At 43.5% G+C, this 26,889-nt stretch overlaps 1 protein-coding gene across 2 annotated transcripts in view; it reads left to right on the forward strand.

Annotated features, from left to right (window-relative positions):
• The window catches only part of MYO18B (myosin XVIIIB), a 565,740-nt gene that overhangs the window by 432,268 nt on the left and 106,583 nt on the right, over window positions 1–26,889 (forward strand). The gene's annotated exons all lie outside the window — the stretch shown is intronic.

Here is a 26,889-nt window from a genome sequence, read left to right on the forward strand (position 1 = left end):
GGAGTGGAAAGAGGCCGAAGTAGAGAGGAAGAGGGGTGCTGGTGCCCCCCACCAACATGGCGCCTGGGGCAGACCGCCCCTCCCACTCCCCCGCCCTTATTATACCACTGGCCGCATGAGGCACATCCTGTAGGCCGTAAGCCAGCGCTTCTCTTCTCCTCCTCCTCCCCGGTGTCTCATGGCACACCTGGAATCTCGGGCGGCACTCTAGTGTTGCCGTGTCACACATAGAATAACACCTAGAGGGGATTTCTGTGCTCAGATTTGGGCGGGTAGACTTAGGCCAACTGAAGCCTGCTATAAATCATAGCGCCCAAGTTGGGCGTGGATCCCCGGAATTCAGTAAATACTGTGCCCCTCTTTTGAGAGCCTTCCTCACCTACCCATGCCCATCCCATAGCCAGACCTCATTAGGGTTGTGCGCTATGGCATTTGGGCGCCCAGGCTTATAGAATAGTATATAGCCAGATGTGCGCACAGCCCTTATTTAGTACCAATAATGCCAATTATTGATGTTAATTGGCTAATTAATTAATTAGGCTGCGCATGCCTCTCTGGATTACACCCAAATTTGGGCGTCCTTTTTTATAGAATGTGTGAGTGACTGCTTAGTGCAATTAATTTCATTAAAGTAGCGCTAAAGAGACAGTTTATGAAGGACATACCAAACTGAAACATGTAGGTAAAATTGCCGGCACTACTAATTACCGTAACCCCCCTCCACCCCCCATCCCCAGATCTCCCACTAAGCAGCTGCCCCAGAGCCAGTGCTCACGGAAGCTGGCGTGTGGCAGTTAGTCCCTTTCCATAATGAGAATATTACATATAGAATTATATTAAAATTACCTACATAGCACGGTATGCTATAATTAAACATGGTAGATCATAATTTTCCACTTCAGGCTATAAAAGCATAACAAAATTAGGCATAAAACAAAAGCCACAGTCAACATGAAACAATAAGATGTGATGAGAGCCAACATCAGAAGCCAATTACTACGGTGATTAACCCATGTTGAATATTTCCAGTAGCAACAAACAAGTCCTGAAAAATCAGCAATTAAGAAATATATATCTGCATTCTGTAACCGAGTTAGTGCTTTCATATAAATAGCATCTGTGAACACCAGATGTTTGCACCTGTGCTGGAAAGAAAAGCAACATGTCATACTTCATATTCTAGCAAATGGAAATGGCTTTGGCGTCATTAATATTTTACACATGCTTGTGTTCTATGATTAATAAATGGGGGGAAATTCTATAACTAGACACCATAAAAGTTAGATGCCTTGAGGTAGTATATTGGCTAAATTTAATAAACGGCACCGAAAGGTGGGTTGAAAAAGTCAGGTCTTGTTCATCTTGTTCCAAACTGGCCTCTTTCGCTTAAGTTGTGTGCATGAAATGGGGCGCGTAGCCAATTTGCAGGCGCAACTCAAATTGTTTAACAAGCCTGATCGGTGCCTATAATTGGCAATTAAAAGCTCATAATTGACGCTAATTAGAGGATACGCGCGCAAATTGGTAGGCGTATTCTATAACATGTTTCGCATCATTTCTAGTGCGTGAATCTGAAAATGGGACGTAGCTAGGGGAGGAGCGTGGGCGCATTGTGGCTATTCCTAAAATCTAGGCGCACCGTTATGGAATAGGCCCGATCTGCACACAACTTAGGCACAGGTATTTAGGCTTGGTGTTCCTCAGCCTAAATGGGTGCGCCTAAAAGTTACGACATGTGCTGGCGCTTGGCATGCTCCAATAAGGTGTGTGTACCTTTTATAGAATCGCGCTAAGCACTGTTCTAGGCGGTCCCGTATATAGAATATGGCCCATTGTGCATTCAATAAATTCAGTCATTCCTTTTAACCTACGGGCTTTCCGTTTAGTTACTGGAAATTCGTTGGCCCTTTTTTTCTGGACTCTTATTTCCATTTTTTGAAACTCAGTTAGGTGCCAGGATGATCCGTGCTAAGCTACTATTCGGTAAAGGGTGCTGTGCGCGGAGAATCCTTTATAGAATACTGGCTTAGCAGGCATTTCGGGCCTAATTCTTTAAACTTCACCTAATGGTGTCTAACTTCTAGGCGCTGCTCAGCTTACTTGTCAATCAGCTGCTAGGCACCATTTACAGAATTGTGCGTACCGGTGCCTAATTTGACTTAGGCAGGACAGGATTAACCAATAGGCCCGAAATGGTCAGGGGGGCCCGATGAAGGAGGGCATCAACATTATTTTTTTCCAAACGGCGAAGGGCCTTCCAGCATCGATCGGCAATGCGCCCCCCCCCCCCCACCTCCCATTAACAAAAAGTAAGACAAGCAAGCAACGCGGGTAAGAAAGGCAACGGGAACTGTAATTGTGCAAGCGGTGCTGCTTTGCCCAAAGCTTCCCTCTGACGCAGCTTCCTGTTTCCGCCTGGGCGCATGGTGGGGTGGGGCGGGGCAGGGGTCCCAGTGTACTTGTGTGCCTAGGGACCCTCGACGAATTAATCCTGCCCTGGACTTAGGCATCGCAAGGCGTGCTAATGGTAGGCACCATTACATTAGGCCAGGGTTTTCCTGGCCTAATTTACCGGTGTCTGCTACAGACACCTAATAACTTCTAAGTCATACCACACCTAAGAACATGCGATTTGCCACTTCTGGGTCAGACCAGTGGTCCATCATACCCAGCAGTCCGCTCACGTGGCAGCCCTTAGGTCAAAGACCAGCGCCCTAACTGAGACTAACCCTACCTGAGTACGTTCAGGTTCAGCAGGATCTTGTCTAACTTTGTCTTGAATCCCTGGAGGGTGTTTTCCCCTATGACAGACTCCGGAAGAGCGTTCCAGTTTTCCACCACTCTCTGGGCGAAGAAGAACTTCCTTACATTTGTACGGAATCGAACCCCTTTCAACTTTAGCGAGTGCCCGCTCCACCTAGTCTCTGTCCCCAACCACACCCACTTTTGAGGTAGGGATCATTAGGCACAAGTGGGCACCTCGACTTAGGCATCAGTTGGTGCCGCTCCGATTTCCATGCACAACTCTTTATTCGTTTTTTTATTTTTAATGAGCTTTTAATGGCATGGTGAATTACCATGGCAATTATGCTCATTGTTCAATTTTGAGTTCCATGTGGAACTCAGGCGTCCCCAGTTTTGGCGCCTAACCTAGGCACCAGTTATAGAATCAGGCCTTTCGGGCCTAAATTTGGGCAAATTCCTTAAGCTAGGGTTACCATATGGCTCCAGAAAAAGGAGGTACGGATTGAGATATCCGGGTTTTACTTCTACTGAAAGCAATGGAACTAAAAGCCGGATGTCTGAATCCGTCCTCCTCTTTCTGGAGCCATATGGTAACCCTACCTTAAACGCACAATTAGTGCGTGCACATTTGGCAATTATGCAGGACCCTGGAGCGTGTCTCATGGTACACCTTTTTACGCTGCATTAAGCACACGTTAACACCTAATGCAGCTTAATAAAAGGACTCGCAAAGCAGGCTTACGATGATGGGCTGGAAACAGATAGGAAACACACACACCAACACTAAAAAATTACAGGAAGTAGGAGAATGGATTGTTAGACCGCCATTGCTCAAAAAAACAACAAAAAAAACAAAAAACCCTGTGAAATAACTTTGGCCCCCTTTTATCTAGTTGCATTAGGGTGTTTTTTGTTGGGTTTTTTTTTTTTATTTTAAATCGTTGGCTGCTGCAGTAAAAGCTCCAACGCTTGCAGGAATTCTATGAGGGTCAGAGATTTTACCTAAGTGGCCGGCGATAGCAAAACTCTAATGCAGCTTGATAAAAGGGGGGACTTTGTGTTCTCACCCTCTGCGGCCACAATTCTTTCTTATTAAGCTGCTTAAGACTTTCCCCCTCTTTTACTAAGGTGCGCTATGCTAACGCGTGCATGTTATCCGATGGATACGTTAGCATTTAGCGCACTAAACGCGGGCTAAAGCGCTTAGCTCACCTTAGTAAAAGAGGGCCTTTGTTTAAATAGGCTGATATTTTTCTCCATCTTCTTTCTCGATAATCCCTGCTTCAGAATTATTGCTAAAAGGTTGAATAGACCACTTTATTCAGTTCTTACAATGGAGACTGATGGTGGTTCGTTCGGCAGCGTTTTCTTTTCTCAAGTTCTTAACTGGCCAATTTGTCACCATTTGACAAACATTATGCAGTATGTAGCATTTAAAAAAAATTGCCAGCATACTGACCCTGACAGAAACATCTTAATTCCAGTTCAAAAAAGAGGCAAAACTCTATACATTTTTTGTAGGGCTGCCATATCCCTAAGATTATACTATTATATCTCTTTAATCTATCTTGAAAGTACCATAACTCTGTAGGTGGCATAAAACCATTTCCATGTAATAATAAAGGCTTTGGTCAGTAAGAGAAATAGTTCTACAAACTATAAATGAAAATAGTCCCGTGGAGAAAATAAGGTGCAGAAAACTTGTATTTGTTGTACAATTTGGAAAATTAGTCTATAATTTCTAGGGCTACCATGTTTGCGGCGACAAAATAGAGGACACAAAAAATAAAAATAGTCGCTATCTTTGCATAAGAAATATTTAATCATAGCAAAGGTATAAATTGCTTTTAGGGGCAGACTAGATGGACTATTTGGGTCTTTATCTGCCGTCATCTATGTTACTTTGTTAATGAACACAGATCAAACAGTGACTGACGTAGAGTATAGCAGAAGACAAAATCTACTTTACAAAAACTTCTGGATTTGAATTTGACTGAGTCTGAGCCCAAGCGTACTTATTAGAAGTGTGAATATCCCTCAACAACTTTAAGTCTGGTTTCTGAGACATGTGTGAAAGTCTCCTTCTTTGCTTCGGCCTTTACAGAAAAAGATGTAAGAGATCTCGTACCTGAGCCGGAAATGGTTTTCAAGGAACTGAACTTGGAAGATGCACAGAGCCAAATTGACAAGAGTGATAAATCACCTGGACTAGATGGTATACATCCCAGGGCACAGAAGGAAATCAAACATGAAATTGCTGACCTGTTGTTAGTGATCTGTAACCTATTGCTAAAATCATCAGTAGTACCTGAAGTTTGGAAGGTGGCTAATGTTACAACAATTTTTTTAAAAGGTTCCGGGGTGATCTGGGAAATTACAGTCCGGTGAGCCTGACTTTAGTGCTTGGAAAAATAGTTGAGATCATTATAAAAAATAAAATTATGGAAAATGCAGGCAAACATGGTTTAATGGAACAGAATCAGCATGAGTTCAGCCGAGGGAGGTCGTGCCTCACCAATTTGATGCATTTCTTTGAAGCTGTGTATAAACATGGATAAAAGTGATCCATTTGACATACTGCATCTAAAAAGCTTTTGACAAAGTTCCTCATGAGAGACTCATGAGAAAATTAGTCATGGGATAGAAGACATTGTTTTGTTGTGGATTAGGAATTGGTTATTGGACATAAAAGAGAGCGTAGGTTAAATGGCCATTTTTCTCAAAGGAGGAGGGTAAACAGTGGAGTGCCACAGGGATCTGTACTGGGACTGGTGCTATTTAACTTATTTATAAATGACCTGGAAATTGGAAAGATGAGTGAGGTGATTAAAATGCATGCAGACTGTGAAAAATTGTAGGCAAACTTTCCAAAATTGGAAGACTGAGCATCCAAATGACAGATGAAATTTAGGGGTCCTTTTATCAAGCTGTGCTAGCGGGGTTAGCGCATTGAACATTTCATCACGTACTAAACCCCGCGGCTGGCTAAAAAACTAATGCCTGCTCAATGCAGGTGTTAGTGGCTAGCACGGCTGGCGGTTTAAAGCGCGGTATTACGCGCGTTAAACCCTTACTGCAGCTTGATAAAAGGACCCCTTAGTGTAGACAAATGCAAAGAGTTGCACATTGGGAAGAATAACCCAAATCATAGACGTAATAGAAACTATCAGGATGATTAGTACAATGTCTTGGCATGATAAAGACTGATATTAATACCGTCTGTAGCATTAAAAAAAGGCAACTGTCGTTAACCCTCCTTATACGTTTATCCTATCAACGCATGATATATCTCCCAATTAACGTTTATAGTTATATATAATGAGCCTCATTACAAAAATGTTACGTGCTAGAGAAAAACTAAACACAGATTTGAAATCAGCATGAAAAATACTACAAAATCCACCCAACATTAACTCTGATGAAAATGATGTGTTGACCTGTGTTTTCAGAGGATTGTGTTCATGAGGATCTAGGTGGACAAAGCGATGGGGCCAGATGGTGTACATCTGAGGGCACTGAAGGAACTTAGGGAAGTTCCGGTGGCTCCATTGACTGACCTTTTCAATGCTTCTCTAGTGAAATGGTGTAGTGGCCATGTCATATGCTGAAAGATTAGCGAAACTGGGGCTCTTTTCCCTGGAAAAGCGGAGGCTTAGAGGGGACATGATAGAGACGTACAAGATCATGAAGGGCATAGAGAAAGTGGAGAGGGACAGATTCTTCAAACTTTCGAAAACTACAAGAACAAGAGGGCATTCGGAAAAATTGAGAGATTCAGAACCAATGCTAGGAAGTTCTTCTTCACCCAAAGGGTGGTGGACACCTGGAATGCGCTTCCAGAGGGTGTGATAGGACAGAGTACGGTTTGGGGTTCAAGAAAGGATTAGATAATTTCCTTAAGGAAAAGGGGATAGAAGGGGATAGATAGAGGATTACCATAAAGGGCCTGGACCTGATGGGCGCTGCATGAGCGGACTGCTGAGCATGATGGACCTCTGGTCTGACCCAGCAGAGGCACTGCTTATGTTCTTATGTTCTTCAAAGTAATATGTATAAATAAAACAAAACATAAAGGAAAGAAAATACCTTTTTTATTGGACTAACTTAATGTAATTTATGATTAGCTCTCGAACGTAACCTTTTCTTCCTCAGATCAGAAATAAGCAAATGTTGTCAAAATCAGTATATATAAGGGAAATATGAAAACATGCTTCTCTAGAATCAGAAGTGGTACCAGAGGACTAGAGGATGGTGGATATGGAGGTTAGAGATTTTAAAAAAAGCTATAAAAATCTGATTAAGGAGAAACGAAATATTATGCCCAAAAAGTTGGTAATGCAAATATAAACAGCAAAGAACTATTTAAAGGGAAGGGGTAAAACGCGGACCTCACGGATCTAAACCCGCACGGCCTTAAAAATCTGAGGTCCGTGCCATTTGTAGTTAGTTTCTGGCTCTGACAGACCTTGGTGACAATTTAGTGCTGACGGATCCGTCTCAGCATAGGGAGGGAAAAGTATTAGGATCCGTCAGTGCTACAATGTCATCGAGGTCTGTCAGAGCCGATTTTGGAGACCGTATCTGGCGAAAGATGTAAGAAGACTTGAGGCGGTCCAGAGGAGGGCGACGAAAATGATAGGAGGCTTGCGCCAGAAGACGTATGAGGAGAGGCTGGAAGCCCTGAATATGTATACCCTGGAGGAAAGGAGAGACAGGGGAGATATGATTCAGACGTTCAAATACTTAAAGGGTATTAACGTAGAACAAAATCTTTTCCAGAGAAAGGAAAATGGTAAAACCAGAGGACATAATTTGAGGTTGAGGGGTGGTAGATTCAGGGGCAATGTTAGGAAATTCTACTTTACGGAGAGGGTAGTGGATGCCTGGAATGCGCTCCCGAGAGAGGTGGTGGAGAGTAAAACTGTGACTGAGTTCAAAGAAGCGTGGGATGAACACAGAAGATTTAGAATCAGAAAATAATATTAAATATTGAACTAAGGCCAGTACTGGGCATACTTGCACGGTCTGAGTCTGTATATGGCCGTTTGGTGGAGGATGGGCTGGGGAGGGCTTCAATGGCTGGGAGGGTGTAGATGGGCTGGAGTAAGTCTTAACAGAGTTTTCGGCAGTTGGAACCCAAGCACAGTACCGGGTAAAGCTTTGGATTCTTGCCCAGAAATAGCTAAGAAGAAAATTTTTTTAAAAAAAAATTTAAATTGAATCAGTTTGGGCAGACTGGATGGATCATTCGGGTCTTTATCTGCCGTCATCTACTATATATTTACTGGGGCTGCAGGAATCCAGTTTAAAGGATTCGTTTTAGAGCCGCTCCAGCACTAGCTCAGCATTGTAGCGCTGACGGATCCTAATACTTTCCCTCCCTATGCTGAGACGGATCCGTCAGCACTAAATTGTCACCGAGGTCTGTCAGAGCCAGAAATTAACTTCAAACGGCACGGACCTCAGATTTTTAGGGTCGTGCGGGTTTAGATCCGTGAGGTCCGCGTTTTACCCCTTCCCCTATTTAAATTGGTTAACAACCTTTTTAACCTAGAATCTAAAACTAGACCTATGTCAGAGAACTTACCTTCATCAGAAGCTTTTGCTCAGTATTTTAAAACTAAAATTAACAACTTGAGAACACAATCAAATCTTTCCTTGAAGGTAAACTCTGAATGTCCAACAATTCAATGACGTGATAGAATCAGGACTGATATGTCCTGAAACCAATTTAATCTTCCAGATTGGTCAACGTTTTGTAAATTATTTACTAAATATGCCAAATCAAATTGCCAACTTGATGATTGTCCTCCAGATCTAATGAGAAATGCCCCTCTTAATTTAAAATCTAAACTTTTCCAGTGGATTGTATCCTTACTAGAAGGAGGATCCTATCCAAGGGAAATAGGTCAGATTTTGATTACTCCCTTCATAAAGGACCAGAAAGAATCCATTACCTGTACTTCTAATTTCAGACCGGTAGCTTCTATTCCACAGTTTTCTAAGTTGATTGAAGGTCTAGTAAATGCTCAATTAGTGGATTATTTAGATAAAGCTTTTAATCTGGGTTCGGTTCTGGTTATAGCACAGAAACGGTACTAGCTTCACTGATAGATTATATTCATAGTTTATTCAAATCGGGCTATAGTGCACTAATTTTACAATTGGACTTGATAGGCCATGAAATATTATTAACGTGCCTGGATTCAATTGGAATCTCAAGAAGAGTATGGAATTGGTTCTAAGGCTTCCTGAAAAATACCAGGTAGTTAGTGCTGGAAAATATTCCACTATGTGGGTAAATTCATGTGGGGTCCCTCAGGGTTCACCACTCTCTCCAACCCTATTTTATCTTTATCTAACATCATTTGGGTTATTTACTATATAGCTTACAAGTAAAATTTTATATTTACACCAGAGGTGTCAAAGTCCCTCCTCGAGGGCCGCAATCCAGTCAGGTTTTCAGGATTTCCCCAATGAATATGCATGAGATCTATTAGCATACAATGAAAGCAGTGCAAGCAAATAGATCTCATGCATATTCATTGGGGGAATCCTGAAAACCCGACTGGATTGCGGCCCTCGAGGAGGGACTTTGACACCCCTGGGCCCTAGACCAGACATGGGCAACTCCGGTCCTCGAGGGCCGGAATCCAATCGGGTTTTCAGGATTTCCCCAATGAATATGCATGAGATGTATTAGCATACAATGAAAGCAGTACATGCAAATAAATCTCATGCATATTTATTGGGGAAATCCTGAAAACCCAACTGGATTGCGGCCTTCGAGGAGGGATTTTGACACCCCTAGGCCCTAGACCAGACATGGGCAACTCCAGTCCTCGAGGGCCGGAATCCAATCGGGTTTTCAGGATTTCCCCAATGAATATGCATGAGATCTATTAGCATATAATGAAAGCAGTGCAAGCAAATAGATCTCATGCATATTCATTGGGGGAATCCTGAAAACCCGACTGGATTGCGGCCCTCGAGGAGGGACTTTGACACCCCTGGGCCCTAGACCAGACATGGGCAACTCTGGTCCTCGAGGGCCGCTATGCATTTTGCTGGCCTACATTTTAAGCGTCTCTTCCTCTACTAGGGAGACGCGTAGAGCCGCCTAGGTTCGCCTAAGGCCCTTAGGCGAGCTTAGGCATCATGCGGGCCTCCCTAGGCTTCCGGAGGCGACTTCAATATAGGCAGCCTGCCTGGGGAGCATTTTTTTTTAAAAAAACGTGCATCCCGATTGGTTGATTAGACGGCTGTAGGATGCCTACAGCTGCCTAAAATCGGGACGGCACTTTTCAGAATCAGGGCCTTAATGCCCAGTGCATTATTATTGTGAACCGCCATGAACTGATGGTTTGGCGGTATATAAAAATAAACTATTATTATTATATGGAACTACAGGCTGGTATCATGTTACAATGCTTCTATAGCCATAAAGTTCTATGACATCACAATGCAGATGTAAAGAGCCTTAGCCAATAGGGAGAGAAGGAGATAGTGGATGCTGTGGATGGGCCATTTGACCTTTATCTGCCATCATATTTCTATGTTTCTCTGTTTCACTTTCTATGATGCAACTTGTGATTTCAGAGGTCACTTAACTGTTCTTTACCTGAGGTATGAACCACAATTGTAAGCCCTTGCCTTGAGGTAATATCCACTGGATCTGAATGCAACTCACTGTGTGCTGCCATTGAAAGGCAGGAGCTAACACCCAATAAAAAAAAAAATAAAAAAATGAAACAGCAATTTTTTTTATCCTGCTGCAACCCTATTATTTTCTAAGAACACCACCTCAGAAGATGCATTTGTATAAAAACAACTGCTCAGTTCATCTGAGCTGTCATTTTTCATTTTCAGTCGGGAGCTCCACTGAGTTTTAAACTTAACTGACAATTTAACATCTTTAAATTTCTCTTGATCGACTGGATTTGAATAATTTATTCCCAGGGCGCATCGAGTAGGAGCTGAAGAGGATGTCTCGCGTCTACAGAATAAAAATTCAATGGGATCCAGCCTGACAGGAGCTCCGTAATACCTTAATGTTGATCATTGCACAGCAAGACATTTTATCAATAAGCAGGGACTCGAAACCTGGGAAATGCCCTTTTAATAACAATTTCATAAAAGCCGTAGCAATAATTGCTTCTGTGGTCGGTAAGCTGTCTATTGATTTAATATGGCTTTTTTTTGTGCCTGTGGCTTGAATGCGTTATAGCCGTGACAAAAAAAAAAAAAAATAACATAGCCATAACACGGCCTGCTGTGATACCTCAAGAAAAGGATAGATAGCTATCAGGTATTAAGGCACGCTAGCCGATTTAGCGCGCACTAACGATTAGCGTGCGCTAAATGCTAATGCATCCATAGAATATAATGGGCGCATTAGCATGTAATGCGTACTCATCGTTAGCGCGCGTTAAATCAGCTAGCGCACCATAGTGCAAGGGGTATATTAGGTAGGTGGAATTAGACAAAAGTCTTGTAAAATGTCCTAAATAGATAAATAACGATAGGAAAATAGATCAACACATCTGGGACTACGCAATAATGTAGGCAAATCATTTTTATGCAAGTGAAACACTGCGTGCAGGAGCAGCTCACAAGAGAACTTAGCCATATGGGGCCTAATAGTGTAAGACGTCAGCTCAGAAGGTCGTTAGTGCCATTAAAAACCATCTGCAGTTAAAAAAAAAATGTTGGAAAATGATTTTTTTCCCTCCCCCCTTTAATTAGTGCTCAGAGTGCCACTTATAGAGCAGGCCTGTGCGGAAACAGCTGTGTAATAGCAGTCCTTTGACTAATGGGCTCGAGCCGGATGCCTCGGCCTACCATTTTCTAACTTCTGACCACTGAATGATTGAATAATATTTGTCGTCTTTTACTGTATTTCACAAATCCCAAGGTTAATTTGCTTTCAATTTACTGTCCCCTTCCCCCCCCCATCCATTTACGAACTGCGCCGACGTTCCTAGGGATTCTGTGAGCGTCGGAGCAGTTACCGCCACCGGTGGCGCTAAAACCCACGCTATGCGCTCGAAAAAGAGGGGGTGGGGTGTATTATTTGTCCTAAAATAAAGTTTATATTTTTAAAAAGAGAATCGCTAAGATGGATGCCCAAAATGCATTCGGCTACATTGGGGCCATATGTCTTGGAGATGCATGCTGGCGCTTCGTCGCTGGAGACTATTTTTCACGGATTTAGAGCTCGCGTTCGGATTCCGAAAACCATTAGTGCTGTTTGGCGCCTCGGTTATACTGCCTCCTAAACCATAGGATTTAACAGCTTACAAGATCTGTTTCAATGGGGAAGAAATGCAGATTCATGTAAACCGTTCTGAGCTCCCCTGAGAGAACGGTATAGAAAATTGAATAAATAAATATTACAGTCGTGGCTCCTTTCAACACCGCCCTTATCACCTCAATGGAGGACACTAGTGATCACACAAGCATCACTGGAATGTCGTGAATTTTCAGATTTGGATTCCTCCCTTTGGTAGGAGATAACGCTGGTTTAGCGGATGAGGCAGATGCTAACGTTGAAACAAAGACGGAAAAAAAGAGGCAAGAGAGAAGTCTAGACCAGCAGTCTCCAACTCAAACCCTTTGCAGGGCCACATTTTGGATTTGTAGGTACTTGGAGGGCCTCAAAATAGGACCTGGCTGGGTTGGAGGGCAGAAGGGAGAACAGGACAATCAAGCCATTGTGACATCACTGATGAGGCTGGCTCTTATTGGTGGAATGAGGCATTATGACATCACAATCTCGGCTCTGCTTCCCAAAGACAAACAGAATGTCATGGTTACAGTTTAGCCAGTGGTCTCAAAGTCAAACCCTTTGCAGGGCCACATTTTGGATTTGTCGGTACTTGGAGGGCCTCAGAAAAAATAGTCAATGTCTTATTAAAGAAATGACAGTTTTGCATGAGGTAAAACTCGTTATAGTTTATAAATCTTTCCTTTTGGCTTAGGGCTCCTTTTACAAAGGTGCGCTAGCGTTTTTAGCGCACGCACCGGATTAGCACATGCTAGCCGAAAAGCTACCGCCTACTCAAGAGGAGGCAGTAACGGCTAGCGCGCGCAGCATTTTAGCGCGCGCTATTCCGCGCGTTAAGGCCCTAACGCACCTTCGTAAAAGGAGCCCTAACTCTTAATAATAATATTGTCATTTATAGCTGAAGAGACATATGATCAAGAAACTGTTTTATTTTACTTTTGTGATTATGATCAACATACCGAGGGCCTCAAAATAGGACCTGGCGGGCCGCTTGTGGCCCCCGGGCCGCTTGTGGCCCCCAGGCCACGAGTTTGAGACCACTGGTCTAGACCAACTAACAGCCACATTTATTCCAAAGCAATATTGATTTCAAAGCAGCCTAAAAAGTCCTAGGCCTTTAAAAAGACCATTTGAGGTTTGAAGAAGTGGAATCCTAGGAAAGTCCCAACCAGGATCCAGGTTTCGGCAAACAAGATTGCCTCCCTCGGGGGACAACGTAGTGAAAAAATGTCTCCGTACCGGCGAGTCGGCATCTCGAAACTGAAAAGGCGCCAAGTGGCAACTTAATTGTTGGTGGTTATTTCTAAGAGTGAAAGAGAAGAGGACGTATCTTCGGATGACAGTGGAATTTACCTGGTCACCGGGTCCTATTTGGGATCACCCCAACCAGTGGCGTAGTGGGGGGGGGGGGGGTGGTCCGCCACGGGCGCCATTTTGCTGAGGGCATGGCACCCCTCCTCCTCTCCGCTCCCTTCCTTGGCGCCCATACACACCCCTTGCCTTCCACCGTATCATTTTTACTTCCCCGGCGCGAGATCGCTGTCTGCGTCGGCGTTCTCTCTGATGTCACTTTCGGGACTTGTGCCTAAGAAGTGACATCCAAGGGTGAGCTGACACCGACGTGGGCATGCTGCTCATGCCGGAGAAGTTGGAAAGGGAAGGGAACTCTATGAGCATCGGGAGCAGTGAAGGCCATTCAGCGCGGCTCCCCGCGCTAGAAACTGCTAGTGCAGTTTAATAGAAAAGGCCCTTAGTCAAAGCTCACATCTGCCTTGCTAAGGCAAAGAACCAAAACTGCAGAAAAATGTGCAAGGTGCAGGAATTTATTCAATAAAAGTCATAAAAACATAGATAACATAAATAAACCAATTGTATCATAAGAACATAATAAATTGCCACTGCTGGGTCCATCGTGCCCAGCAGTCTTTTCACATAGGTCAAAGACCAGTGCCCTAATTGAGTCTAGCCTTACCTGCGTACGTTCTGGTTCAGCAGGAATTTGTCTAACTTCGTCTTGAATCCCTGGAGAGTGTTTTCCCCTATAACAGACTCCAGAAGAGCGTTCCAGATTTCTACCACTCTCTGGGTGAAGAACTTCCTTATGTTCGTACGGAATCTATCCCCTTTCAACTTTAGAGAGTGCCCTCTTGTTCTCCCTACCTGTCCTTATGTACTAAGTCTATCCCCTTCAATACCTTGAATGTTTCGATCATGTTCCCTCTCAATCTCCTTTGTTCGAGGGAAAAGAGGCCCAGTTTCTCTAATCTTTCGCTGTACGGCAACTCCTCCAGCCCCTTAACCATCTTAGTCGCTCTTTTCTGGCCCTGGTCCTTGTTCTCGGGTGTACTGGACCCATGGCCCGTGTTTCGAAAAACACTTCTACCTCAGGGTCCCTGATGGACGGTACGTAGAGTTTCAAAAGACCGGATTGGATGAAAACAAACAAAATCTCAAACGGAACAAGCGTGAATCGCTCCTGTCGAAAGCGCTGTACGGAGAAACACTAGCCCCCTCTTTTACTAAGGTGCGCTAACCGACTAGCGTGCGCTAATCGATTTAGTACACGCTAAACGCTAATGCGTGCATATTAGTCTATGGACATGTTAGCGTTCAGCGTGTGCTAATTCAATTAGCGCACCTTAGTAAAAGAGACCCTAAGTGCACCTTGCACATTTTTCTGCAGTTTGGTTTTGGTTTTTTCCTTTGTATCTTCACTGCTGTTTTTGTTGGTTCTCCTTTGCCTCCCAATTTTATCAAAAGCATTACATTCAATAATTTTGTGTCTTTCTACAAATATAATCCCCTCCAGTGGCATACCTAGCATATGTGACACCCGGGGCCCATCATTTTTTGACCCTCCCCCCCATCTTTACGAAAAACATGATTTTTAGTAACAAGCCACACGTCACACATGAGTACCTAGGAAAAGGCAGCATCTTACATACTGCAGTGAGCAGTACAACATCAATACACCCATTGTAAAACTAAACAAGCCAGATTAGTACAGATCAATACTGCACAGTCAATCCTAACAGAAAACCATGTCTTTCGAACACACAGAACACAGAAAATACCTTCGCCTAGTATGGAATATGTAATCACACACTAACCCCTTCCTTTTATACAAAACTGTAATGTGGATTTTAGCCACGGTGGTAACAGCTCTGACGCTCATAGAATTCTGAGCATCAGAGCTACTACCACCACGGCTGGCGCTAAAAAACACTCCACAGTTTTGTAAAAGGGGGATAAAATAGAAATACATAGACAAAGGTTAAATTGAACCAGCAAGAAGCTGGATTCTGCATACAATGCAACACCACAGAAACAGTGACACATGCCTCCTAAAGCAATAAATAAAAGAAAATTTTTGTTCTACCTTTGTCTTCTCTGGTTTCTGCTTTCCTCATTTTCTTGTTACTCTCTTCCTTCCATCCACTGTCTGCCGTCTCTCTGCCCCTATATGGCATCTTCTCTCCTTCTATGACCCTTCCAGAAACTGTATGCCTCCCCCTTCCATCTCTCCTTTCACCCCCATTGGTCTGGCTTCTCTCTCCTCTCCCACACCTCTCTTCTGCAATCCCTTTCTTCCCTCATTTTCCTTTTCAATTTATTTTCTGCATCCATCTAGATTACATTCTTACTACCCTCTCATCAATTTCTTTTTACTGTCTACCTACAGCTCGCCACCTCTTTCCCTCACCCCCTCCAGTATTTCCCTAACTCAATCCTTTTACCCCCATCATGTGCCCTCCTTTATCCCCTCCTTCCATCATGTGCCCTCTTTCTCTACCCCTTCCATCTAGTTAAAGAAGCACTGCCTGGGCTTTGCAGTCCCCAGTTATGTCTCTAGCAGGATATATATTTTAAATCTGATATATTCTAATGACAAAATAGAAATAAAATGATTTTTTTTCTACATTTTGTTGTCTCTGGTTTCTGCTTTTATCTTCTTTTCATTTGTCCTTCCAGCGTCTGCCTTGTCTGTTCAATCCAGCATCTTTCCGTTCCATCCACTGTCTGCTCCTTCCAGAAACTGTCTGTCTCTCCCTGCCATCTCTCTTCTAGACCCCCTCAGATCTGATATCTCTGTCTCCTTACCCGTTCTCTGGCATCTCTCTCTCCTCTCTCTCTTCCCTTTCCTTCTCTGATCTTCCTTCTTTATTTTCTGCCTCCATCTAAATTAAATTCTTTCTTACTATGCAGTCCTCAGTTTCCTTCTTTTCACTGTGTCTACCCACAGCATGCCACCTTTCCTTCACTCCTCCACTATCTCACTAACTCTATCTTCTTCCCCCATCCAGCATATGTCCTTTTTCTTTATCCCTCCAGTATGTATTCTCTTTCTCTACTTCCATTCAGCATTTGCTCTTCCTTCTCCCCACTTCCATCATCTGCCCTCTTCTCTCTCCCCACTTCCGTTATCTGCCCCTTCTCCCTACTTCCATCATCTGCCCTCTTCTCTCTCCCCACTTCCATCATCTGCCCCTTCTCCCCACTTCCATCATTTGCCCTCTTCTCTCTCCCCACTTCCATCATCTGCCCCTTCTCCCCAAATCTATCATCTGCCGTCTTCTCTCTCCCCACTTCCATCATCTGCCCTCTTCTCTCTCCTCCTTATCCCCACTTCCATCATCTGATCTCTTCTCTCTCCCCCTTCTCTCCACTTCCATCATCTGCCCTCTTCTCTCTCCCCCTTCTCCCCACTTCCATCATCTGCCCCCTTCTCTCCATCCACCACAGGCCCATCTCTCTCCCTTCCTCTCACCTTTCCGATTTTGGCAACAAAATCGACAATGCCCCCCTCCCCCCTCCCCCCCCCGATGACACTTAAGATCGGCAACAGGCCTCCTTCTATCCCCGGCATCAACACAACTTCAGATCGGCAACGCGGTGCTCAGTCCAAAGCTTCCCTTTGACTCAGCTTCCTGTTTCCGCCCAGGCAGTTCAGTCAGAGGGAAGCTTTTAACTGAGCACCGCATTGCCGATCTGAAGTGCTGTTGATGCCAGGGGTAGAAGGAGGCCCGTTGCCGATCTTAAGTGTCATCACGAGGGGGGGCGCCGATGCCGCTCATCACCGTTGCAGCACAGATGCTGCTGATGGCCCCAATGCGATCTTGCTGGCTCTGTGCAGCCCGGCACCGGATGACCCGGACCTGTCCGGCTATGCACCCCTCCTAAGGTGTGCACCCGGGGCGGACCGCCCCTCCCCCTGCCCCCCCTTGGTACCCCACTGACCCCCTCCCTTTTTACAAAGTCACGCAGAAAAGCCCTGAAGCCCTTAATAAGCCTCTGGATTTCAGGGCAGTTAACTACAGCAGCCCACGCTAATTGTCTTCATAAAAGTGGCCCATAATTTATCATTGATTCTCTTAAAAGAAAAGAATCGTTATGTAAAGTAGCCTTTAATGTAAGCTTTACCTATTCGGTTTCCAATGGCTTCAGGTTTAGACAAGCATGATAATGACAAGGAATTCATTTTTACAGGGAAAAAAACTCCAAAGAGACAGCTAAATACAGGAGCACTAGTGTTTGGTTTTGTTTTTTTAAAGCCTGCTTTCTCTCTTATGCAAATTTCCAACTGACTGTGCTCACACATGGCCATTAACAATGTTTCTCCACTCTCATCCTTCTGACCTCCACACAGCTCTGGTTTGCAGAAATGAATGTGCATTTGCATATCTAATTAGATCTAATTACATCATTAATGTCTCAGCTCATTTGCATTTGCTTTTGTTATTAGGAAGTGTATTTCTTTCATGGTTACTTCAGACAAACTTCTATTAGATCTTTCTTTTTTTTTTTTTTACAGATTTTTCCACAGTCAAATGAATATTCTGACTCCCTATTCACTGAAGTGCAGTAAGGCTGAAATTACAAGATACCGTAACTTCAAAACCTTTGCATTGGCAGCTGGAGAAGCTTCCAGCATTTTTTTGAGAAGGCAGCTGTACAGTTAACCAAGAGAAAAAGTCACTACCTTACCTTACCTGCACAGGAGATAATGTGCAGGGCAGTTAGCGGTGTCAGGTCAAAAGCGCGCCGGCACAAAGGCATGCCCAGACAATTGAGCGCAGCGCGGAGGCGCGCGCCGCTCAAAATTAATGTTTTTAGGGCTCCGACGGGGGGGGGGGGGTTGTGGGGGGGGAACCCCCCCCACTTTACTTAATAGACATCGCGCTGCGTTATGGGGGCGTTGTGGGGGGTTGTAACCCCCCACATTTTACTGAAAACTTCACTTTTTCCCTGTTTTTAGGGAAAAAGTTAAGTTTACAGTAAAATGTGGAGGGTTTCAACCCCCCAAACCCCCCATAACGCCGGCGCGATGTCTATTAAGTAAAGGGGGGGGGGGTTCCCCAACAAAACCCCCGTCGGAGCCCCTAAAAACAGTAATTTTGAGCGGCGCGCGCCTCCGCGCTGTGCTCAATTGTCTGGGCGCGCCTTTGTCCCGGCGCGCTTTTGACCTGACACCGTGCATTTGGGCCCTGATTCTTAAGAACATAAGAATAGCCATTCTAGGTCAGACCATTAATCCATCTAACTCAGTATTCTGTCTTCACAGTGTCCAATCCAGGTCACAAGTACCTGACAAAAACTCAAACAGTAGCCACATTCCATGATCCCAATCCAGGGCAAGCAGTGGCTTCCCCCATGTCTGTCTCAATAGCAGGGACTTTTCCTCCAAGAACTTGTCCAAACCCTTTTTAAAACCTGCTATGTTAACCGCTCTTACCTCAACCTCTGGCATTGCATTCCAGAGCTTAACTATTCTCTGAGTGAAAAATATTTCCACCTATTGGTCTTAAAAGTATTTCCCTGTAATGTCATTGAGTGTCCCCTAGTCTTTGTAATTTTTGAGGGAGTAAAAAAATCGATCCACTTGCACCCGTTCTACACCACTCAGGATTTTGTAGACTTCAATCGTATCTCCCCTCAGCCATCTCTTTTCCAAGCTGAAGAGCCCTAACCTCTCATACGATAAGAGTTCCATCCCCTTTATCATCTTGGTCATTCTTTTCGGAACCTTTTCTAATTCTATATCTTTTGTGAGATACGGCGACCAGAATTGAACACAATACTCAAGGTGAGATCACAGCTTGGAGCAATACAGAGGCAATATAACATTCTTATTATTGTTTACCATCCCTTTTCTAATAATTTCTAGCATCTTGTTTGCTTTATTGTCTGCCGTCGCCACACACTGGGTGGAAGGTTTCAGCATATTGTCTACAATGACACTGAGCAGCCAGGTTTGCTCATAGGTGTGTAAAGTGTACATGAGTAATGACACATGATGCAAAAGGTTCCAAAAAAATGTATTAATTTTATTTATTTCCATAATAACCATCAAAAGATTATTTGCGTCATCGGAGGATCTTTACAGACGCCAAACCTGGCATTTCTGACAAAGAAATCCCAACCGATAATTCATTACTCATCAATATATATTTTCTGTTCAGTCTGACATCACATTTGTCAGCCAATTGACTAATAGAGGTTGTCCTTTGGTTTGAACCAAGAACATTCCTTTACATAGGAACAAGTTTTTCAAACTCAAAGGCAAAGTTTTAAAAAATCATATTTTTGTTTACATTAATTTCTAAATATGCATAAAAACATTATAACATATAACATACCCAATACTTTTTTGTCATTCTCAAAAAGGTGGGACTGGAAGCCCTGAATATGTATACCCTAGAGGAAAGGAGGGAAAGGGGAGATATGATTCAGATGTTCAAATACTTGAAGGGTATTAACGTAGAACAAAATCTTTTCCAGAGAAAGGAAAATGGTAAAACCAGAGGACATAATTTGAGGTTGAGGGGTGGTAGATTCAAAGGCAATGTTAGGACGTGCTACTTTATGGAGAGGGTGGTGGATGCCTGGAATGCGTTCGAGAGAGGTGGTAGAGAGTAAAACTGTGACTGAGTTCAAAGAAGCGTGGGATGAACACAGAGGATCTAGACTCAGAAGATAATATTAAAAATTGAACTAAGGCCAGTACTGGGCAGACTTGCACGGTCTGTGTCTGTGTATGGCCGTTTGGTGGGGGATGGGCTGGGGAGGGCTTTAGTGGCTGGGAGGGTGTAGATGGGCTGGAGTAGGTTTTGACAGAGATTTCGGCAGTTGGAACCCAAGCACAGTACCGGGTAGAGCTTTGGATTCTTGCCCAGAAATAGCTAAGAAAAAAAATTTAAAAATTTAAATTGAATTAGGTTGGGCAGACTGGATGGACTATTCGGGTATTTATCTGCTGTCATCTACTATGTTACTATGTTACAAACCCCTTGTCTGTGTCAGACGACACACTTGCTTTGGAAAACTGAGTTTCAAGTTTCACTGATACACAGACTCAGAAGCCCCAGACTCCTTCCTATGTTGGTGGGCCTCTCTGGCTCTAACTTAACCATTTCCAGATTTTGCCTCTTAGGCTCCCTTTTAGTTTCTTATATCTTATATAAAACATTTGAAATTAAATACAAATCATTCTCTCACAGATCATTCATACCACATATCATCCATTCGGGGCCCCTTCCATCCATAGATCCACACAACATATTTCATTCATATTTAATACATATAACTATCTGTATTCAAAAATATGAAACCCTATATCTTCCACAAGCCAGACTGAGAAGTCTGGTATTAATTAGAGCCACAGGCTCAAGGTGGGAAGACTCAGAGAGAACAAAGAACAGACAGAAAATCAAGATGGAGCCATTAAAACAAAATGGAGTTCTTAATACAAGATGGAGTTCTTAATCCCTCTAGAAATATGTTACGCATTACCTGATTTCCTCTATGGTCTAGCTTAATAGCAAAATACATAAAGAGAATATTATTATACTTTTCCTTAATATTAATCTGTATTGTGTTTTTCTGGCCTTGGCTACATCCATATTCAAATTTTTATTCACCAACTTTTTTGTACACTTCTATTGGGCGTGGCCTTAACTTTCATATGTACTTCTAGCTAGTTTACCCAGAACCATACGAAAAGCCAGCATTTTTGTAGAAACAACTCCACAAAATACTGCACCATGTCCTGCACACTATCCATTCCATTAGCGCCCCCTACAACCCACGAGCGAATGCCACTCCTCAACACCCAGATCTTTTTCTTGGGTGTTGACCCTCCCCAAGGTGAACCCTAGCATCTGGTAACTATGATTTGAGTTATTCTCCCCAATATGTATCACTTTGCATTTATTTACATTAAATTTCATCTGACATCTGAAAGCCCAGTCTTCTGATTTCCTAAGGTCTGCCTGCAGTTTTTCACAGTCCGCATGCGTTTTAACAACTTTGAACAGTTAAGTGGCATCTGCAGATTTAAACACCTCACTCGTCATTCCAATTTCCAGATCATTAATAAATAAGTTAAATAGCCCCAGGACCAGTACAGATCCCTATGGGAGCCACTATTTACCCTCCTCTGGGGAGAAAAATGGCCATTTAACCCTGCCCTCTGTTTTCTGTCCGATTACCAATTCCTAATCCACAACTGAACATCGCTGCCTCTCCTATGATTCTTTAATTTTCTCAGGAGCCTCTCATGAGGAACTTTATCAAAAGCTTTCTGAAAATCACTATATGCACTATATCAACTGGCTCACCTTTATCCATATGTTTATTCACACCTTCAAAGAAGTCAAGCAAATTGGTGAGGCCAAACTCATGCTGACTCTGTCCCATTAAAACATGTTTGTCTATGTGTTCCATAATTTTATTTTTTTTATAATTGTTTCCACTATTTTGCCTGGCACTGAAACCAGACTTAGCAAACACAGCACAGTAAAGTAAAAATCAATCAAATACCAACTCTTTCACATATAGAAACATAGAAACATAGAAGATGACGGCAGATAAGGGTCATAGCCCATCAGGTCTGCCCACTCTACTGACCCACCCCCAAGTCTACTATCCTAGGGATCCCACTCCTGGTGACAGGTTCCCTTGGCTTAACCCTCTAAGGGATCCCACATGGGCATCCCATTTGCTCTTAAATTCTTGCACGCTGTTTGCCTCGATCACCTGCACCGGGAGCTCATTCCAAGGATCAACCACTCTCTCGGTGAAGAAATATTTCCTGGTGTCGCCATGAAATTTCCCGTCCCTGAGTTTGAGCGGATGTCCTCTTGTGGCTGAGGGTCCTTTGAGAAAGAGAATCTCTTCTTCCATCTCAATATGGCCGGTAATATACTTAAACGTTTCGATCATGTCTGCTCTCTCCCTATGTTCCTCGAGTGAGTACAGCCACAAATTTTTCAGCCTTTCCTCGTACGATAGATTCTTGAGCCCCGAGACCATCCTGGTGGCCATCCGTTGCACCGACTCTACTCTCAGCACATCTTTTCGGTAGTGTGGCCTCCAGAATTGCACACAGAATTCCAAATGAGGCTTCACCATGGTTCTGTATAATGGCATTATGACTTCAGGCTTCCGGCTGACGAAACTCCTGCGGATGCAACCTAACAACTGTCTTGCCTTAGATGAAGCCTTCTCCACATGAGAGCAACAAATCTAAATTTCACTACTTTATATCATTCCATTGCATATGCTCCAGCCAAACAAACATGAAAGAAGGAAAAAGCCTCAGATCACGTTGCACATGCCAGCCATGATAACGGCTTTAAGGTAAGGCTAAACGATACCTCACGTGCATAAAAAAAACCTCCTTTATTTTGTTTGAAAAATGCTCTGTGCAATGCAAACCATCTAAGAAATGTATGTGGTGCAGGGAGAGACGCTTGTTTGTACTCCCGAAAAAGATCGATTGGCGATTTACGCCCTGAGGCAGCAAGGTATTGTGAAACGCTGGCCATCGTTGGTGCACCTATCTCTGACCAAGATTGCCATTTAGATTTTAGTTTGAGTTTAGTTAATTTTCAGAGGCTTATAGTGGTCTGCGCTAAGATATTAGTGGCCTGTTTGACATGCATTTGCATCTTGCTCCAAATTTTAATCTTATACATAACTTGGAATCATGCATTATCAATAAGGAGAATCGCAAACCGGTACAAGGAAAAGACTCCTGAACTCACAGAAAATTGTAATCACACACCACTTATTGAATCAAGAAAACCATTGGGCTCCTTTTACGAAGGCGCGCTAGCGGGGTTAATGCACGTGACTTGTAATCACACGCTAACCCCCATGCTGACCGAAAAACTACCGCCTGCTCAAGAGGACGTGGTAGCGGCTAGCGCGTCCGATGGTTTAGCACGCGCTATTACGCGCATTAAACCACTAACGCACCTTCGTAAAAGGATCCCATTGAGTTAACAATGGAAAATGATCTAATGGAGGAAAAAAGACCTCCAACGGCCAGTCAGCTCTAGTGCTGCTTGATTCAGGGAAGAAGTTTTTGATTTGATTTGGCCCATTAAATTGATTTTTCGATTCGATTCGATTCGATTCACTTTTCCTGCCCAATCGGGTGTTTGGGTTTGTTTTTTTAAATGTCCTGGAGGGTTTATTTTGTAGCCTCTTCACCCAAGTTCACGTTTCAAGTTTATTTATAGCTTGATACATCGACCATCACAAGTATCTGGTCGGTTTACAATAATAGAAATTAAAAAGATATTTAAAATATTTAAAATTGCTTAAAGAAAATAATAAATTGAAAAAAAATATGGGGGGATTGAGGCAAGACAAGGACATAATTGAGAAGGGTAGGTGACGCCAGCACTATGGTGTAAACAAAGGTAACACCAGCTCTGGCAGGATACACATTTCAAATCTGACATTTTGTAATCACAAAATGGAAAATAACATTATTTTTTTTACATTTTGTTGTCTTGTCATTTTATTATTCAAATCATGTTGGTCCCAGGCTCTGGTTTCTGTTTGTCTTCTGTTAACTCGCTCACCAGGGTCTCCTGCCCATTTGACATTTTCTTCTTTCTCAATGCCCACCATCCATCTTCCTTCTCTGTACCTTCCCTTCCACTTCCCTTCTCTCTTCCTTCTCTCCATTATCATGTGCAACATTTATTTATCTCCCTAAGCACCATCTCTCCCTGCCCTCCACCTTTTGTTTTCTCCATGCATGTCTCCCTCCCCTCCACCATATGTAGGATTTCTCCTTCTCACTTCTTTTTTTATCTCTTTGTTGCATCTCTCCCTTCCTCTCTCCTCTCTCAACCCCATGTGCACCAGCTTTCTATCCCTCCCATCTCCCCATGTAGCAACTTTCCACTCCTCCCTCCCATCCCCCTATGCAGCAGCTTTCCCTCTTTCCTATCGCCCTGTACAGCATTTCTCGACTGACACCCTCTACCATGAAATCTGACTTACGGGCCTCCCAAAGCAGCAACAGTGGTAGCAGTGGCCGGCGGGAAGAGGCAGCGCTCTGATCAGGCTGCTTCTGGCCTGCCCCACCAGGGCTTCGCTGTGCCACATCATCTGTGATGGTGGGGTGGTGGGGCAGGCCAGGAACAACTTGTTCCAAGCACTGCCTCTTCCTGCCGGCCATCACCACTGTTACTGCTACTTTAGGAGACCCGGAGATGTCAGGACTCACTGAATCGGTTGGTCCAATTTTTTTGAAGTAAGGAAATTGATTTGAATCGATTCACTGATGTGAATCGGTGAATTGATTTGAATCAGCAAATCGGGAAGCATTAATTGACACCATATTTTTCAGGGTCTTGCAATAGGCTCCAAATACCTTTCATAAGTAAAAAACCTATATATCGTGTGAAAAAAAAGTAATTTAAAAAGAAATCTCAAAATTCAACATTCAAAAGCATAGTAACATAGTAGATGACAGCAGATAAAGACCCGAATGGTCCATCCAGTCTGCCCAACCTGATTCAATTTAATTTAATTTTTCTTCTTAGCTATTTCTGAGCAAGAATCCAAAGCTCTACCCAGTACTGTACTTGGGTTCCAACTGCTGAAGTCTCCGTCTAAGCTCACTCCAGCCAATCTACACCCTCCTAATCATCGAAGCGCTCCCCAGCCCATCCTCCCCCAAACAGCCATATACAGACACAGACCGTGCAAGTCTGCCCAGTACTGGCCTTAGTTCTTCAATATTTACTATTATTTTCTGATTCTAGATCCTCTGTGTTCATCCCACGCTTCTTTGAACTCTGTCACCGTTTTCCTGTCCACCACCTCTCTCGGAAGCGCATTCCAGGCATCCACCACCCTTTCCGTAAAGTAGAATTTCCTTACATTGCTCTTGAATCTACCATCCTTCAACCTCAATTTATGCCCTCTGGTTTTACCATTTTCCTTCCTCTGGAAAAGATTTTGTTGTACGTTAGGTTAATCTGTGCCAATTTTGTTTGAAGTTTAACACATATTGAAGGGTGAATGGAGCCTGAAAGAACAGAGACTTTCAACTTCAGAGGGAGCGCTTATGTTTTAGAAACATGGTCCTGGAGGAAGCCATGTAAGTGAGAACCACCACTGGACACATTCTGAAGTCTGATCCACAAAACTCCATAAGTGTTTTAATAATAATAATAATAATAACTTTATTTTTGTATACCGCAATACCACAAGCAGTTCAGAGCGGTTTACAGAGGACGAGTCTGTATACAGACTTTCAAATTACATTAGCATGTCAAGATTTATCCGGAAGCATTTCAAAGATACAAATATGCTTTTGTGCAATAATGATAAGGATCTGAGTAGCCTAAGGTCAGCTCTTGGTATAATGGAACACTGGGTAATTTTGCATAAATTGGAGATCAATACAGATAAAACAAAACTTTTATGGCTGGGTCCACAGCATATGGTGAGAAATGACCTGTTGTCTGCTCTAGGTAATAACAATGATATATTTCAGTGTTCTAGAGCAGTGTTTTTCAACCTTTACACACCTATGGACCGGCAGAAATAAAAGAATTATTTTGTGGACCGGCATCAATCCGTGGACCGGCGGTTGAAGAACACTGGGCTAAGTCGTGGGCCAGACTCTGCCCATCTCTACCCAATCTCCACCCCAGATCCCGCCCCAGAATAGTACTAATTGTAACACTATTTTTTCCATTCATTTTTTTACAGATACACAATATAATCTTATTAACAACACATAATGGTTAACCACAAAATTAAACTACACAAAGCACACTGACAGCAGATGTAAATTCTCAGAATTGACATAATTCAATCACTAAATTCAAAAATAAAATCATTCCCCCCTACCTTTGTTGTCTCCCTCCCTCCATGCTATGTATGCCTTACCTTCTGGCCTGCTCCCGCCTGGCCATTTTATGCCGCCCCCGGTATTATCTTAAGGCCGGCTGCCTCTTCCTCACTGATGCGGTGCACAAAGCTGTGGGCAGCAGCTCCTTGCACGTCCCGTACCTCATTTGGAAACCTTCTCTCTGATGTCAGAGAGAAGGCTTCCGGTTCAGGCGCAGGATGCGCGTAGGAGACACTGCCCGTGGCTTTGTGCACTGAATCAGTGAGGAAGTGGGAGCTGGCTCGAAGATAATGCCACATTGATCGAACCGTGGACCGGCGGTTGAAGAACACTGTTTTGGGCCTGATGCACAGGAAATTTCTGTGGACCGGCACCAGTCCATGGACCGGTGGTTGAAGAACACTGTTCTAGAGGTTTTTCGCAGTCATTTGTGTGCCAGTCATATGAGATAACAGACTCCTGACACTGCAACATCTGGTCGTGTTGAGTCACTACGAATTTCTCACAATAAATTTTTGAACTATTTAGGGCTCCTTTTACGAAGGTGCGTTAGGGCTTTAGGGCGTGGAATAACACGCGCGAGCCGCTACCGCCTCCTCTTGAGCAGGCGGTAGTTTTTCGGCTATAGCGTGCGCTAATCCGGTGCATGCGCTAAAAACGTAAAAGGAGCCCTTAGACTCCTTACCTGTTCTTT

This window comes from Geotrypetes seraphini, chromosome 8, assembly GCF_902459505.1.
Source record: "Geotrypetes seraphini chromosome 8, aGeoSer1.1, whole genome shotgun sequence".
NCBI classification, from domain to species: Eukaryota; Metazoa; Chordata; class Amphibia; order Gymnophiona; family Dermophiidae; genus Geotrypetes; species Geotrypetes seraphini.